This window comes from Neolamprologus multifasciatus, chromosome 2, assembly GCF_963576455.1.
Source record: "Neolamprologus multifasciatus chromosome 2, fNeoMul1.2, whole genome shotgun sequence".
Taxonomy (NCBI): Eukaryota; Metazoa; Chordata; class Actinopteri; order Cichliformes; family Cichlidae; genus Neolamprologus; species Neolamprologus multifasciatus.
Genome location: NC_140440.1, coordinates 20825378 through 20840755, shown reverse-complemented (window position 1 = coordinate 20840755; position 15378 = coordinate 20825378).

Below are 15378 nucleotides of genomic sequence, written 5' to 3'. Positions count from 1 at the left end.
GAGTTTCTTGTAAAAACAGACAGTGACATTTTTGCCCCTTGCAAAATAAAAAAAGTGCCTTTCTCTTAACAATTTCCTTCAAACCCAGAACGTTTAATGAACCAAAATAAATTTTTGAGTGAACCATGACAAGAATATGCTAAGAAAATAACTAATAATATTTTTTTAGGGTTAGGGTTAGAAAAAAAAGAAAAGAAAATATATAAATATGAGTTTAAATTGTGTCACCAACTCAGTGACTAATAATCTTTAACTTTAAGTAGAACTCTTTTGTCCCATTGATAATATTCCACTGTACAGTCTTACATCAAGTCTTTCATTCAACGTCACCGATCCTCCATCCTTCATGTATCCATGAGGACCCCGGAAAAAGGCCCGTTTCCCAGCCCGTCTGGCTTGTTCAATTTGCGGCCACAGCCGCCTCCTCTCTTCCCAGTCCTCCCGCGGCAGTACCTCAGCGAAGTGGAAACCCCCGTTCTTACAGACAGCCGAATCTTTGGTGCGACGCCAAATCTCCTCTTTCACATGTCTCAGAGCAAACAGAATGATGATATGTCGGACCTTATTCTCAATCTTCTTCCCAACTCTATGCACCACATCCACAGATTCTTCAAGCTTTGATATCATATCAGGTGCGATCTTGCCAAGAATTCCAATAACCAGCGATCTGACATCTTCATCTTTTTTCTCTTCTAATCCTTTAATCCGGAGGCACCACCTCATTTTGTACCTTTCTTGCTCTCTCACTCTCTCCTTGAGATCGTAGTTATCTTTGGTCAACTGCTCGTTTCGTCTCTCCAACTCTTTAACCTTTTGTTTACATTCTTTCACCTCCTCCGAGTTGAACTGAACCGCTTTGGCTAGACTGGCTAGCACCATACTAGCTTGCTTGCATTGCACACTCAGGTCAGCTAGCTGCTCGTCCACTCTTTTTTCAAGGTTTAGAATCGCTTTCAATATAGTAGCATTGGAGACTTCGTCACTTTCGCTTATCTCTGCTGACTTAGCTTTCTTTTCTGCAGGCTTCTTACTAGGTGTAGATGGAACCAAATCGTTGCCCGTTCCCTTTTGCTCATCACTGCTACATCCATTGCTACGTAGTCATGATCCGTTCCTTCTCTGCTGTCTTCCTTTTCATCACATGGCGATGTTGTTTCTTGTTTTTTGAGATCGAGTTTGAATTTAGCAGGTTTAACTATACTTGGGGCAGTCATTTTACTACTTTTGAGTGGAAACGATAACGAACACAAAGTAAATTCTGGGACAAGTTTAACGAGCTCCTAATTCGTGCGACTGCTCAACACGCCATCTTGCGCCACCCCTCTGTCCCAATTCGAAGTGTACTTCAAATGCATACTCCAAATGCGCTGTCGATTTCCCCAAATATCAAGCGTGGTCCGGTGCACGCTTCGTGGTCCCATATATCCCACAATCCATAGCGCGGCGGTGGGTGTGGATAATTTTGCCGCAAAATACGGCAGAAGGGAGCGGCCGAAGAGTGAACTGTCAAAAGTAAGTACTGAATATGATGTCACTTATTTATGTGCGAACGTTTAATAATGAAGAACATTAAAACATTACTGTTGGCCACATGTCGGCAAAGTTGTGTGACATTAGTGATGTTTGTACTTTCAGCGTTAACTTGGTTTTAAAGCCTCTACTTCAATATATATATATAGTCGACCTTAATCATGGTTGCTAGACAACCTGAACAGCGCGACGAAGGCTAGACCGTCCCATTTCACAAGCCTCTCACTTCCGCACTTCTCATACTTATAGTACACACGTACGTAGTACGCGTAGTGCACGTACTTCAAGCGTGCAGTTTCTTAATTGGGACACCGCATGGGTCTCTGTGTCTGTTGTGTACTTCCTGTTTTATTTTGACAGTCCTGCTCTATGTTCAGCCTCTCTTCCCCATCTCCTCTGTGTAATTAGTACCAGCTGTGTTTCCCTTCTGTCTCCTGTTTCCTGATTACTCCGTCATGTATTTTAGTCCCCTGTCGTCCCTTGTCCAGTGTTGTGTCGTACCATCATACCACTCTCTGTGTGCGGGCCTGCCTGCCTGTTTAGTTTATTTGTATTTGTATTTTCAGTTTTGTTATATGTTGCAGTACAAACTGCTTTACTGCACTTCAAACTGCAGTAAAGCAGTTTGAAGTGCACTTTTTGCCTCCAAGTCCTGCTTTTGGCTCCATCCCTGCCTGCACACAGCCATGACAGGTAGTAAATATATTAAACTGAGATTATATACCAGTCCCAGGAAGTGACTTGTACAAAAAGACAAGGAGAGACAATTAGTGATGGGCAGATGAAGCTTCATGAAACACTGAAGCTTTTCATCCAATTGGTTCACCCCAGCACAAAGCGTCTTGAAGCTTCATTTGCTCTAGTAGGACACCTACTGGACGTAAAAATATTAGTTGGCATGAATTTGAAGAGTGTGGCCTTTTGCACAAAGCCCGTAAATGTCAACAACAAAAGGAGTGTGTAAAACATCTATATTGTAGTGATGGCAGTATAGTGTGTATATTTATACTGGCAGTATGGAAAATGATCATTTGGAAATGCTTAAAATGGAAATGATCATTTACTGTGAGGTGTGGTTGGGGTGTGGACAGTGGTTGTGCTTTTGTAACGTTGAGGTATGGACAGCTACACACTGAGGCTTTGAGCCTCAGTCCTGCCCACATTTTATTCTGTAAAAACTAAATTTTCACTGCTTTTATGACCTTTTTAGTGGGAAGAACATAGCTAGGATTTAATGATTTAACAAATCTTTTAAATTCTTTGTCCTCCACAATGCTAAATGGCTGGGAGTCCTCAATCACCATGCTAACCAGGTCTTCATCAATTTGAGATTGTTCTCCTCAGGAAAGACAACAAAAACAAAGCACAAATATAAATATCACACACGTAACTTATAACAGCTGTATAACATTGTTATATCTTTTAGTTACATTACTGCATGCTATATTATCATGGCATTTGATGGCTCACCTGGTCTTGCTCCACAATCGGTGTTCCCCTTATTCTCATGCAAAGCTCTGTAGTGCCTAAGCATGGATGAAGTGTTGTTGTTATATCCCAGCTCCCTGGCACATACCAAACACTTCACCTTGTACAAAAGTAAAGACAGCTTAACATAAATTGCATTGCACCATCAGTATTATGAAAATACATCTTCTGTAGAAATTTACATATCTTTTTGGGAGGAATAAAATCAAAATGTTCCCATACAGGGGAGGACATCCTCCTCTTAGCTGGCTCCATTCTCTCCTGACTTTCTCTCCTCACTCTCATAAACCTCCAAACTGTCTCCAAACTCTCACTAACCGCAACTCTCCATCAAACACCCACATTTTTGAATGAAGTCTGAGGGGTATATATCTCTGTCATAGCTCGCGGCAAAGTTCGAACCGCGTCATGAACCAGTCACGTGGTACAGCCGGGCAGCGAGGCTTCGGACGTCATCATTTTCAGCTCCTCCCATAAATGAAACAAGCCTCGATACGCGCATCGCGGAAACGCCCCCTCAATTACTCGACACAAGCTTCGAAGCCTCGATACAGAACGTCACATCACTAGAGACAATGATCACAGGTTTACAATCAGATAATGGTGCTGGCCTCAGCAGCTGGACAAGCTTTTATCAATGAGACACACACACATCTCCAAATTGGACAGACAGAAGTAGACTGCATTGGATTTTAGTCAAGCAGAGTTATGCCTGCTTCCAGAGACAACAGCCAACTGTGGCCTCAAGATGGCAGTAATTTAAAGGAACTTTAAACAAAAAAACCCCCAAATACTTTTAAAATTATTTTAACGCCTAAACTTGTAAATTTATTAAGGCTGTGGCCACTTTTGGTGAAAGGTGTATGTTGTTTTGTCTTGTTCAGGTTGTATGAAAAGGTAGCCACCAAATTTCCAATTTTAAAATCATAGTGAATTACAAGCACCTGTTTAAGCTAGCTAACCAGTGCTAGCTGATAAAGCTCTGAATAAACCTTTGTGTCCAAATACAGTCACACCCAGTTTTAAAATGCCAATCTGAGAACAATATATGTTTCAAAATGAGTGCCTTTGAGTATCTTTTATGTTCAGTTAGCAGCTTGGTGCTGTGTAAAACATATTGTCTCATTGTCTCTGCGTGTTATAAAACATGTCAAATTACTACTATAAATATAATGAGCAACTGATTTACTCATGCACTACTCATCAGACACATGCCGCTGGATAGGAAGTTAGTGGTGTACAAAGGAAATCGAAACAGAGAGTAATCACGATGGGGTGTGTAGTATAGTACTGCATATACAATTTTAGGCTGGCTGATAATCACAGCTTATTATGGAAGATGGAAACAGCATGTCTTTGAGGTCGAAGAAGAGAAGCTAGCGCTGGACTGTGTTAAAAGCACTTGAAAAATCAAATCAACACCCTGACAGAGCTATCTGCATTTTTTAAGTGTTCATACTTGAAGCATGAAAAGAATGGCATCCTCAACGCTAATTCTGCCCTTGTAAGCAAATTGCACTCAGTTTACATTTCTGCCTGCCAAAAAACTCCAAAATACTCTAAATTGAAACAGTCCTCTCCAAAGTTTTCATTACGTGTGAAGTGAGGAAAACTTTGTAGAGTTTTTTTTTTGTGCAAAAAGAATTGCCTGTCAGATGTAAGCAACTAATACTCTTCTGTGACAGCATCTGGTTCTTGGCTTTTCAGTCGCTGGTGTTTTACTGTAGTCACCCTTTTAGTCATGTTTCGCCTAACCTCATTCTGTCACAACAGCACCCTAGTGGAAGCATAGGAAGGTGATAAAAATCAGAATTAATATCCAATTTATTGTATACATAAACTCACACCTGGACTAGCTGGTAGGGATACTGTAGCTGGAAGGCTGCTACTATAACTGTGGACTAAGTGTGTGAAGGATTAAAGGAAACACCTGGATACTTGGACCATACAGGGTGAGGGGTGCTGTGGGGAAAATTTTGCAGCCTTGATTTGTGTTTACTTGCCCTTCCAGATGTAAGAGTCACTGCAAATCAATCAACTGTTCTCACAAATCGCCATTACCTAATGATCAAATATCATCTTGTTGTGTGTGTTTCCTTCAAGATAGTGTGAGTAGTCAATGAATTGTTTAATTACTATAAAAGTTGTGAATCATGTGTTATGGCATATCTGCGGTCACACCAAATAAGACATTGGAGATTATGGGACTGAATGCCAAATTGCATTGAAGCTGTTCAGGCGGCACATAGTGGATCTAAAACGTGACTGGGAGACTTTATGTTGGTTTTGCTTTTTTGTCCCCCCAACTGCAGGTTGCTTTAATGCAGCCACTTTCTCTTTTCCTGACATGGAGAGGAAATTAGACTGTTACACACTGTCACACAAAATTTTGGCCAAGTTCCAGTGAAAGAATTAGGAAATTAGAAAAAAAAGAACTTCTGTAAGTAAAATTATAGAACTCAGAACTGACTTGGACACTACATTTATTGTGTCGGTTGGCCACTTAGATTAGAAATATTCAAATTAGCCGCACTTTTTTTCTTCCTCTTGCTTTTTCTTACATGTAATTAGCCATTCTGAAAGGTGATAACATTCAAATGCAGAACCTTTTGAGAGAATGGGTCAAATTATCCCCCATAGAGTGGATATTAAAATTCTGCACAGCATTACTGAAGCTTTTTATTTTAAAAGCACTGTGAAAACTTCACTCACCTCCCTCAAAAAAGGGGTGCATCACTTAATTACTGACATAGAGCCAATTTGCGTCGAGCATGTCTCTCAGCAGATAATGATAATCATTATAATTGCTTGAAGCGTTTGTTTCATGCAGCAAAAGCAATAATGTTCACTCAGATCTTGTATAATAAAGGCTTTGGCTCAGCACTTGGCTTCCTCCAAGCTGTTATACAGTGACTGGACGTGCATAATCATTAGTGAAATTGAAATGCAGGGGTAAATACATGGCTGTGTCTGTCCTCTCCTCTGTACTGGCTGTCTCTTTTTCTTGGTCCCCGGGTACAGCGCCAGAGACTGATCAAAGACTGGGTCTGATTCACTCTGAATGATCAAGGAGTAGAGACAGGGAGCTCTGTGATTACTGAACATTGACATTGCATCAATTTCAATCATTCTACAATACGTGGCTGTCACACACAGGGTGTATTATGCACTGTGTCTGATCACCTGGGATCCAGTGGTACAGGCTTTTATTGATCATAAGGGACATTCTTGCATTTTTCATGAGGGAGAAGAAATTTTGTGATCAAAAGTGCCACTGGCTCAAATCCACTGATTGCCTGGAAGATTAGGGTTTGAAAAGTGAAAAAGGCATGCTCGTTTGCTCACTCACAACAGCTTCAGCCACAGTGGTTTGTTGGAGTTTTTTTGCTCAAAGTTTTGTGATACCACAATAAGACTGACATTTACAGTGTGTATGAGGCTACATTTAGCTTTTCTGAAACTCATTAGGTAGAGCTTTAGACACTTGTTCCGAAAGATACAAGTATAAGATAGCACACCAGGAGATAAACATCTTGCATGTCTAACAAAAAGAAACCGAAAGTAAACAGTTATTTTTGAAAGAGCTGTGTAATTGTAAACAGACAGACCCTCTGAATAACTCTTTCAAGCCAACAACAACATAGTAGAGTAGTTTAGGGTTAAGGTTAGGATTGTTTGTCTTGTATACTTACTTACATTTGGATTAGATAAAAATATGGAAGGTTTTGGGTTTTTCCTTTTTTGCCATTCTGTAGTTTCACAAATGCAAAGAAAAGAAAAAAAGAAGTACATTAAAATGCTTGGTTACTAGTGTAACCCTGGTTCTCTGTTATCAACATGCTATGAATGGCAGTTTTTTTTCTTTAAGTGGTTTATTTATTCTATTTATTTATTTATTTATGAAAGCGTAAATAAACCTACAGAAAAATTAACTGGTGGACTATAGAAAACATGTCCTCCACCCCCTGGAAACATGGGATTACAGAGCCTGTAGAAAAAGTATAAAATGAGTCTAAGTTTGACATTGAAAATATGTCCATTACGACCACACTTGAACTACAAATACATTGTACACTGAGGTCCTACAAACGTCAACAGTAGAGGTTCAGTAGATGTCGAAAAAAAGATGTTGCTTGGCATTACAAAACAACCCCTTGAGTGGACTAAAACTGAAAATCCAAAAATGACACATAAAAGACATCAATCCAACGTCACTTTGAGTTACTTTGTGCAGTATGAATAGCCATATGGGAGGTTTTTATCAGCAGGAAAAGCTGTAAAACTTATGAAATTACATTTAAAAGTCCAAAATTTCTGCTTGTACTTGTTTGTGGTGAGCTGCAGATCAAACAAGTTAAGAATTATAAATTGCCTCAAGTGCACATTCAGGCCTGTGAGGCTCATTTAGACACTCAGACATTGAGCCATGGGTTTGTGGTTCATGCAGATATTTCTGCATCTCTGCCATTCAAAGACACTTTGTATACAGTTTATGTAATATTCATTACTGAACTGTAAATTTAGTCTTTTTCAAGGAAGCAAGTTTTCATAAAAGTCTTATTTTTATGCATTTACTACTACTATGGAGAACACACATGAGTTTTAAGACCTTGACAAGTTTGAAACCTTTTGTCCTCCACAACGGAAAATACCTGAGAATATAAATGGGTATCACTTTAGCCAGCTGCTAATTTTATACATTCTGCACTCAGCTTTGCAGTTTCCAATATCATTCAGATGCAGCCATACTGTTTATTTTACGTTGTCACTCATTTCTTTACTTTTCCTGACACTTTTGCATTTAAATGCAAAGCTCCCTGTCTCTCTGTGTATTTGGCTTGTACCGCTGCACTTGCTTTCTTAGGAACATCTGCGTAGCATCCTTCGGTATGATCCCAGTCTGTCTTTGCATGTGATTGGCTGCATAGTGTGCCCATCAAAATAAAGTCCCACCCCTGCCTGCAAGGATTCTCAGCAGGGCTGAAGATCTGGCTACCACATACCAACAGGCCATTAATAATTGATCTATGAAATTATCTCACGGGCCAGATACAATTGCATTGCAGGCTGGATGTGGCCCTTGGGCCATAAGTTTGACACCCCTGGAGTACACTTATTGAAATAAGTAAAAAAGCATCAAATTTATAGTGCAATGGAGAACAAAACAAACAAACAAAAAACTTTATGGACTGAAGGGATCCAGAGGACATGTTTATGGATTTTGTTTTTTCTTAGCATTTGTCCACTAGCAATATCACCCTTGACTCCACCTCAGTGTCTCCACATGCCTCTAATTGCATGTCTGGCCGAGGCCTGCTTCTCCATTCTTATCCCAATCCATCTATTACTCTGTTTCTTCCTCTGTGCATATAAAGCTCTCATAAAAGAGGTTAACCTATCAGAGGTCTATTTGTAGTAAAGCAAATGACTGGAGTTCAGTTACTGTCGCTTTTGTGAGTGTGGATGGCAACATGTTTCAAGTGTGGGGTGCTGTGAGGATGACCCTATATGAGTTGGATAGCATGCTTAGCACTCATATAGACAAAGAATGTATAAATGATATGTGCTATAAAGTGAATGCTTGTTATGCATGATTTCCTGTATTATTGTGACTTTTAAGAAAATCTGCAAATAATGTTGGTTTCTAAAAGAGCAGGCATATATAAAAATATACAAAAAATACAACCTAGCTACAACTCCAGTAATTCACCAGTCAAAGAAAAGTCTGCTGTAAATAATACGATGATAATAACATCACAACTGACTCTAATTTACTATCAAAGCTAACCACAATAACAAAGACCGATAGGATTATACAAAAATCATTTTATAAGCATTCTGAAAAAAATGCACTGATCAATTAAAAATGTTCAGTGTTTCATGCTTAGAGTAGACAAAATTTATTCAAAGAGACCCTGCTCCATATTCATAGCTTTACATGATTTCAAGTTCAGCATAATGCTTATTTTTCATATACTGGGCCTTGATCTATTTTAGCTTCCTTGTTCCTCACTTTAAGCCATCTTTCTTCTGATTGGCTGCCTGTTGCAAACAAAACACTTGAACAAAAGGTGCTTGGGATTCTGTGCTCACAGCCAGACCTGTGTACCTTGAATCAGCATATACATCTCTACCAAAAGTGGAAAAAGTGTCTGAAATAACATGTTTAAAACAAGTGTTGGTCAAGTTACTTGAAAAAAGTTATCAGTAACTAATTACTGATTACTTCCACCAAAAGGTAATCCCGTTACTTTACTGATCACTTATTTTCCAAAGTAATTAATTACTTAATTACTTAGTTACTTAGTTACTTTTTAAAAACACGATTTACAACCTGAATAGGTAATAAAGCAATAGATCTTTCAGCCCAATTCTACTTTTTCTGCATAATCCATCATAAAAGATGTAATCAAATGGAAAGGTCTCTTTTTAAAACTTGTTTTATTAGTTTTAATCTTTTAACTTTATACATCAAGCAAAAATTAAATTATATGCAACAACCACACATTTACATGGTAATGGCCCTTTTCTGCAGTGTGCATGAAGCGTTTAATTGGTCTCTGGCCCTTTAAACTCAGAGGGGCTGTAACTTTGGTTTCTTTTGGTCAATTTGCATGATTGACACCGCTTTTTAATCGTTTTAGCCAATAGAATCAAAGTAATGATGCCACGTTCATGGCACTTTAACCAATCAGACGTTGCAATGCCACAATCCACGTGGGCCCAAATTTTCTGCATGTGCCGTCTGTCCAGTCACGTGTCTGTAGGTGGGTCTAAAATGGAGGTTGTTGACGGAAAATGGCTCTGATGCGGCTAGGTAGGCATGGTAACTTCTGATAATCATGTGGCTACCAGCTACTGGCTACCGGTGAAAATATCAGAGGAAATCAGGACGGTAAGCCAATTTCTGTCTTAGCGCATTTGCGCTGCTATGTGTTTTTGTGATCTTCTTTTGCAGCGCATTCAGTGAATTTTGGTCTGATCGTGGTGAAACTTGGTGTGTGGAGTCAGTGTTCTGGTAATCCATCCTACCTGACCAATCTACCTGTTGTTTCTATGGTTTTCTGGTTTGGTTTTGTTTGTTTAGTGGTCTTTGGCGCATTTACATAACTGCTCGTTTAATCACGGCTTGTTTTCGGTGAGTTTGGTGCTTGTAGAAATGGTTTATATGACATTTTAGCTGAGATTCAGAGGTTTCTGTGGATACCACACATGTCTGGACTTATATTTCTCACCCCGTGTTATAACCCATTAAACGTTATCTCATCCTTAAGTGGTTAAAAAAAGAAGAAGAAGAAAGCATATTAGGCCCTCTTTTTAAACCCAAAGTGGAAAAAAAGCTAAGAAAAAACATCGAGGTTGTGTAATGTTCTACAAGCCTCTGTTTTCGTATGCTGTATGTTTGATATGCTAAGTTAAGCTAACCAATCTCTATGCTAGCAGCTAGCTGAAAAACAGTACGTTTGTTGGGGGGAGATGTAAAAATAGCCTAAAAACTCCTAGCCTAGCTGCCACCCTCTGAAGAGAACCATGCTTGATATTTTATGTTATGCCACATTTACATAATTCATACAAAAACCCTTGTAAAAACAAAAAGTGGTTTTGTAGCAGACAATTTCTTGGCTGGTAGTCTCTTGTTTTTAATTTTATGCTAAGCTGAGCTAAATGGTACTGGGTGGGTGCAGCTATATGAGTGCTGTGATTATTTATATCTATTCTCGGTGAGACAGCAAATGAACAAAAAAAAAAGAGAAATAGATTTAAATACAATGAGTTGCTTAGAAACAACAGACTAGCATGGCTATTTTTGGGGACGTGTCAGTGGTGTAATTATCCTTGCTTGACATCTTCCAAGAAATAAGAATATATTTTTAGTCAAACAGAGGGGTTGATGTGCATAAGCATATCTTTTTGCAACCAGAGAAATGGATTCAGTTGTCCCAGTGTGGTTGTTTCATAGTATGAACATCTAAACACCCCTGCAACAGAGACATGAAGTGTCTTATTTCAACAGGGAAAGTGGTTCTCCTGAGGTAACTGAGGCGTTTTGTTTTGGTTGCGGTTTAGCGGTTTACTGTGTTCTACAGGTGTCATGAATAAAACATTCAGACGTGTTCGAAGAGGCGCCTTGGATAGAGGGTCAGCCGTCCAACAGCCGCAGGAGAATAGAGGAGCACCCCATCAGGAGAAGTGCGCCAAATCGCTGCCGTTTGATGGAAAAAGCTGCAGGGGCAAGATAGGGAGAGATTGGGTGCAGATTAAAGTCCCCCGATGCATATCTGCTAGAGGGTAATACCCATTGTGGATTACATCAATATTGGAGCTAAACATGTAATCGTACACTAAGGCCACACTCCGGATCCACGTGGATGACCTACAGTCCCATCAGAACAAATTGCTTTAGCGGGAAAGGAGCTTCTTGGAATAATTCATAGGGTAAGCTGATGAGCATCAGAAAACATTTGAATTTAATCTCAACACACATGACGCAGGGTGACATTTTTCAAACACAGCACTCATTGTGCTTCTAAAAGCTTTCCCTGGGACGGCATAAAGACACACAGGATCAAGACAATGCGGTGTAAAAACAGCACTCTGTGGAACTCTTATATGCCATGACAAGCTTAATCACTAAACCTGAGAATCAACAGAGTCTATTTAGAGCTCTCATCGTAGGCATGAAGTAAGCCAAATGGATTCAAGATACAATCCTGTAACTTTCGCTGTCACTTAATTGGAAAACTACTCCTTTGATTAACTCTGTCTCTCCCCCCCCCCCCCCCCCCCCCCCCCCTTCTCTGTGTCCCTCAGGGATGTAAAGGGGGGGCATAAGACATGATTGACACCTTATAGTTTATCAACAGCTGCCCAAGGCTTTTTTGTACCATAGCAGATGTTCTCCTAAGGATTAGATCTGCCTTTAGAACTAAGTGTAATATTAGATCTTGGCTGCTCTCAATCAGTGCACTTTTCTGTGTAAAAGAACACTGTTAGCTAAAAGTACATTTCTTTCAGTTGCTTTTGCTTGGAATATTTGCTAAGTTAGATGGCTGGAAGATAGGAACTATTCAACATAGTGTATAGGTGCTGTTCACCTCTAACCGTGTCACCTTCTAGTAGGGGCAGTCAGACAGCTTTTGCAGAATCTCTGCAGGAGGTATGGATACCTTGACATGCACACCCCACATTCTCTGCCTTGCATTCTCTACCCATTCTCTAAAAATATTTATGGTGTTCCTTAACCAGAAGGTGATGCTGCCACTACTGTCAAAATAATTATATTCAAGGGAGAGTCCATTCTAAGACTAGATATGCTTATGGTTAAAAATAAATCTAAATGCCCAAATCTAACCCTCAGGGCTTAGCAGAAAAACAGCAGCAGCTTTGGTGCTCTATGTGGGTCTACACAAGAGGCGCTCAGGCAGTGCATTGAGTTTTAGGTCACCTGTGTTTTGGAAGCACTCAGAGCCCAGCACACAATTACTGTGCACTGTGTAAAATGCAGGAAAATAGACTTGAAATTCAAAGGCTACGCTTCCACTCACACATATATCACAGGTAAAAAGCAAGCCTTTGCGACAGCTGGATTGAATATCTGAGACGGACTACTTAAAAAACATGCCTGAAACACTTCTGTGTAGCAAGTCCAGCATGTCAGCGAAGCAGCAGTAGTCCAACATCAAGACAAAGACAGGTACGAGTTTTGCCTACAAAGGTGCTGCAATGACTGAGGCAATTTTGCCAGTGCAATTTAAATGCATAATGGTAAACCATATCAAATTGCAATGGCATATATGAATGTTTCAGAGGGGTAAGCTGTATTACTGGATTAATATTATTTATTCAGTGTACCACAAATAATTTGAAGGGACCTTTCAGTGGTTTATTATTCCAATTTCAAGCTGGAAGCAAAGGTGGTTAACTTTTAATGTAACCAGGATTAATAGGATTAACTAACACATAATCAGCGTATAGCTGCAGGAAAAAGTTTGTGAACCTGTTGGAAATTTTTCTGCATTGGCTCAGATTTATACAGAGGCCCTATAGAGAAAGAGAACCAAATGTAACTTACAAAGCAAAGAAACTATTAGATTTACTTATCGAGGGACATGACACATTTTTCCATACAGTATCTGAGGAAGTCTGAGGAATACCAGTATGCCCTGTCCATGTAGATATATAGAAACATTTCAGAGTATAGAAATGTTCCTGGCAACAACCCTCTTTGATGTTTGCATTTTGATAGTTTACAATAAATTCTATTTATTTGAGTTACCTTCTCATGTGGACTTCCACCTTTGAGCTAGCTTGTGACAAATAGGGGCTCATCCGGGATATTAAAAAAAAAATAAAATCAAGGAATTAAATTTTGGAATTCACCATTGTGACAAAGATGCTTGAGAGCTCTGCAAAAGATGTTGTTTTGTTTGTACTGGGTATTTTAATAACTTTAGTTGAGTTAATTTTGGTTAGTGTTGGAGGAAGGCAGCACCAGTCGCTATTTTGTTTGGCTTTCAAACCAAAGAATTTAATTTTAAGATTTTACATGTTATTTTGGGTTAAATATAGCCATATTTCAACTTCCATGAGCCATGCATCTCTTTAGTGGTTGATCATATATGGGCAAGTTTGTGGCTGAAGATAATGTCTTGGGAGCATTTCCCTGGTTTACAGATGGTTCCCAGTTTTTGGTGCCAGTGGAATCAGTGCGTAAGTACCCAGCACACGTATCTGTCCAAAGACTAGGGTTGAGATTAATTTTGAATGCATTGGCAAGAACTAGGGAGCTTGGGATTTCTGGCTGTTACTGCAACACTGCATTTGTTCTGGTACATGTGTTTCTGGGTTTGCCGTATAATTTAAAGACAAAATATATGGCCAATAAAGTGGTCCCTTGTTTATCATGGGAGTTACGTTCTACAAATAACCCACAATAAGGGAAACTTTATTTTTTAGATAGATGTTTTAAGGCTGTAAAACCCCTCACTACACACTTTATACACTGTTCTCAGACAGGCATGAACGTTTTCAAAGTTCAAACCTTCGTAGAAAAATAAGTCCAGTATTAAAGAATGAAACCCTGTTTTCAGAGTATAATATAATATAAGGGTATAATCCAAAAAATACGGTAACTTCTACCTTCCTTTAGCATGTCCAGATGTCCAACTTTTTGTGCGATGGTTAGCATCTTCCTCTGCCTTTTGGGTGCTTTTGGCGGTGCAAAACGTTTCGTCGACATTGTTGTGTTTATTGGGGAGAAACTTACAAATATACAGTACAGCACTTCAGCATCAAACTGCTAGCGATCGAAGATTTATGTGTATTTGACAAGCTGAACACATTCTGTACTGTACAGGAGACATGGCACGGAGGAGATTGATTGACAGTGGTTTACAGGCAATCAGGATGCAGATCACAATCTGCTGTAAAAACCCCCCACAAAAAAGCATGCAAAAATGCACAAAAAATTTGCAAAAGGTGAACCGTGTTATAGCGAGGGACCACTGTGTATCCAAAATGCTTATGATATTTGGCTAACATGGCTCAGTATGGTATAACTAATAAGTCTATGAAGATTAAGTGACCTTAATGTTAAATGGTGTTGTGATATCTGTAACTTAGAAGCTTGGCCTGGTAGCTTTGGTGTACACAACTAATTGTGCTTTGAGTTGGTTTAAGCTTTGTCGTTGCTTGGTTAACTGTTGGTGTCTTGGGAAGTTTGGGCTTGTCAGAGAGCCTTTGTTTGGAGGAGCCTTTGGCTATGCTAATTTTGCTCGTGCTCACACTTCAATTCCAGTTTTTTGTTTAGTTGCTGGAACTTTAGCAGCTTCAATTAATTTAGCTCCACTCCACCTGGCATCAGCCCTCTTTGATGTTTGCATTTTGTTAGTTTATTTGCAGTAAATTATTTCTAGTGGATCAAAGTAAGTGACTCCCTTCTTCTTACAAACCTTGAGCCAATTTTCGGCACAGGGTAGCAATATAACACAATATTAGTTACTAGTCAATAAATCCTGCTGAGATAACTTGTTTGATATAGAAAAGCTATAGGGAAAACACTATTCTTCATCTAACCAGAATGTATTCAGCATTGTACAGCTGGTGATGATGAGTCACAAGCAGAGACTTTGAGTTTCAGTCTCACTGTCTTAAACTGATAATATCCCAGAGATAAAACCAAGAAGGTGGACCATGTGGAGAAAATGTAAATGTATTGTCTTGGTATTCTGTAGCAGTTTTAAGGTAGGCGGAAGTCAAGTCAACTTCAGATAATTTCACATTATGATTAATTTTATGTTAATATTACAGTCATTTAAATGCCAAAATGTAAAATACTCACAGGAGAAAAACTGAATACAT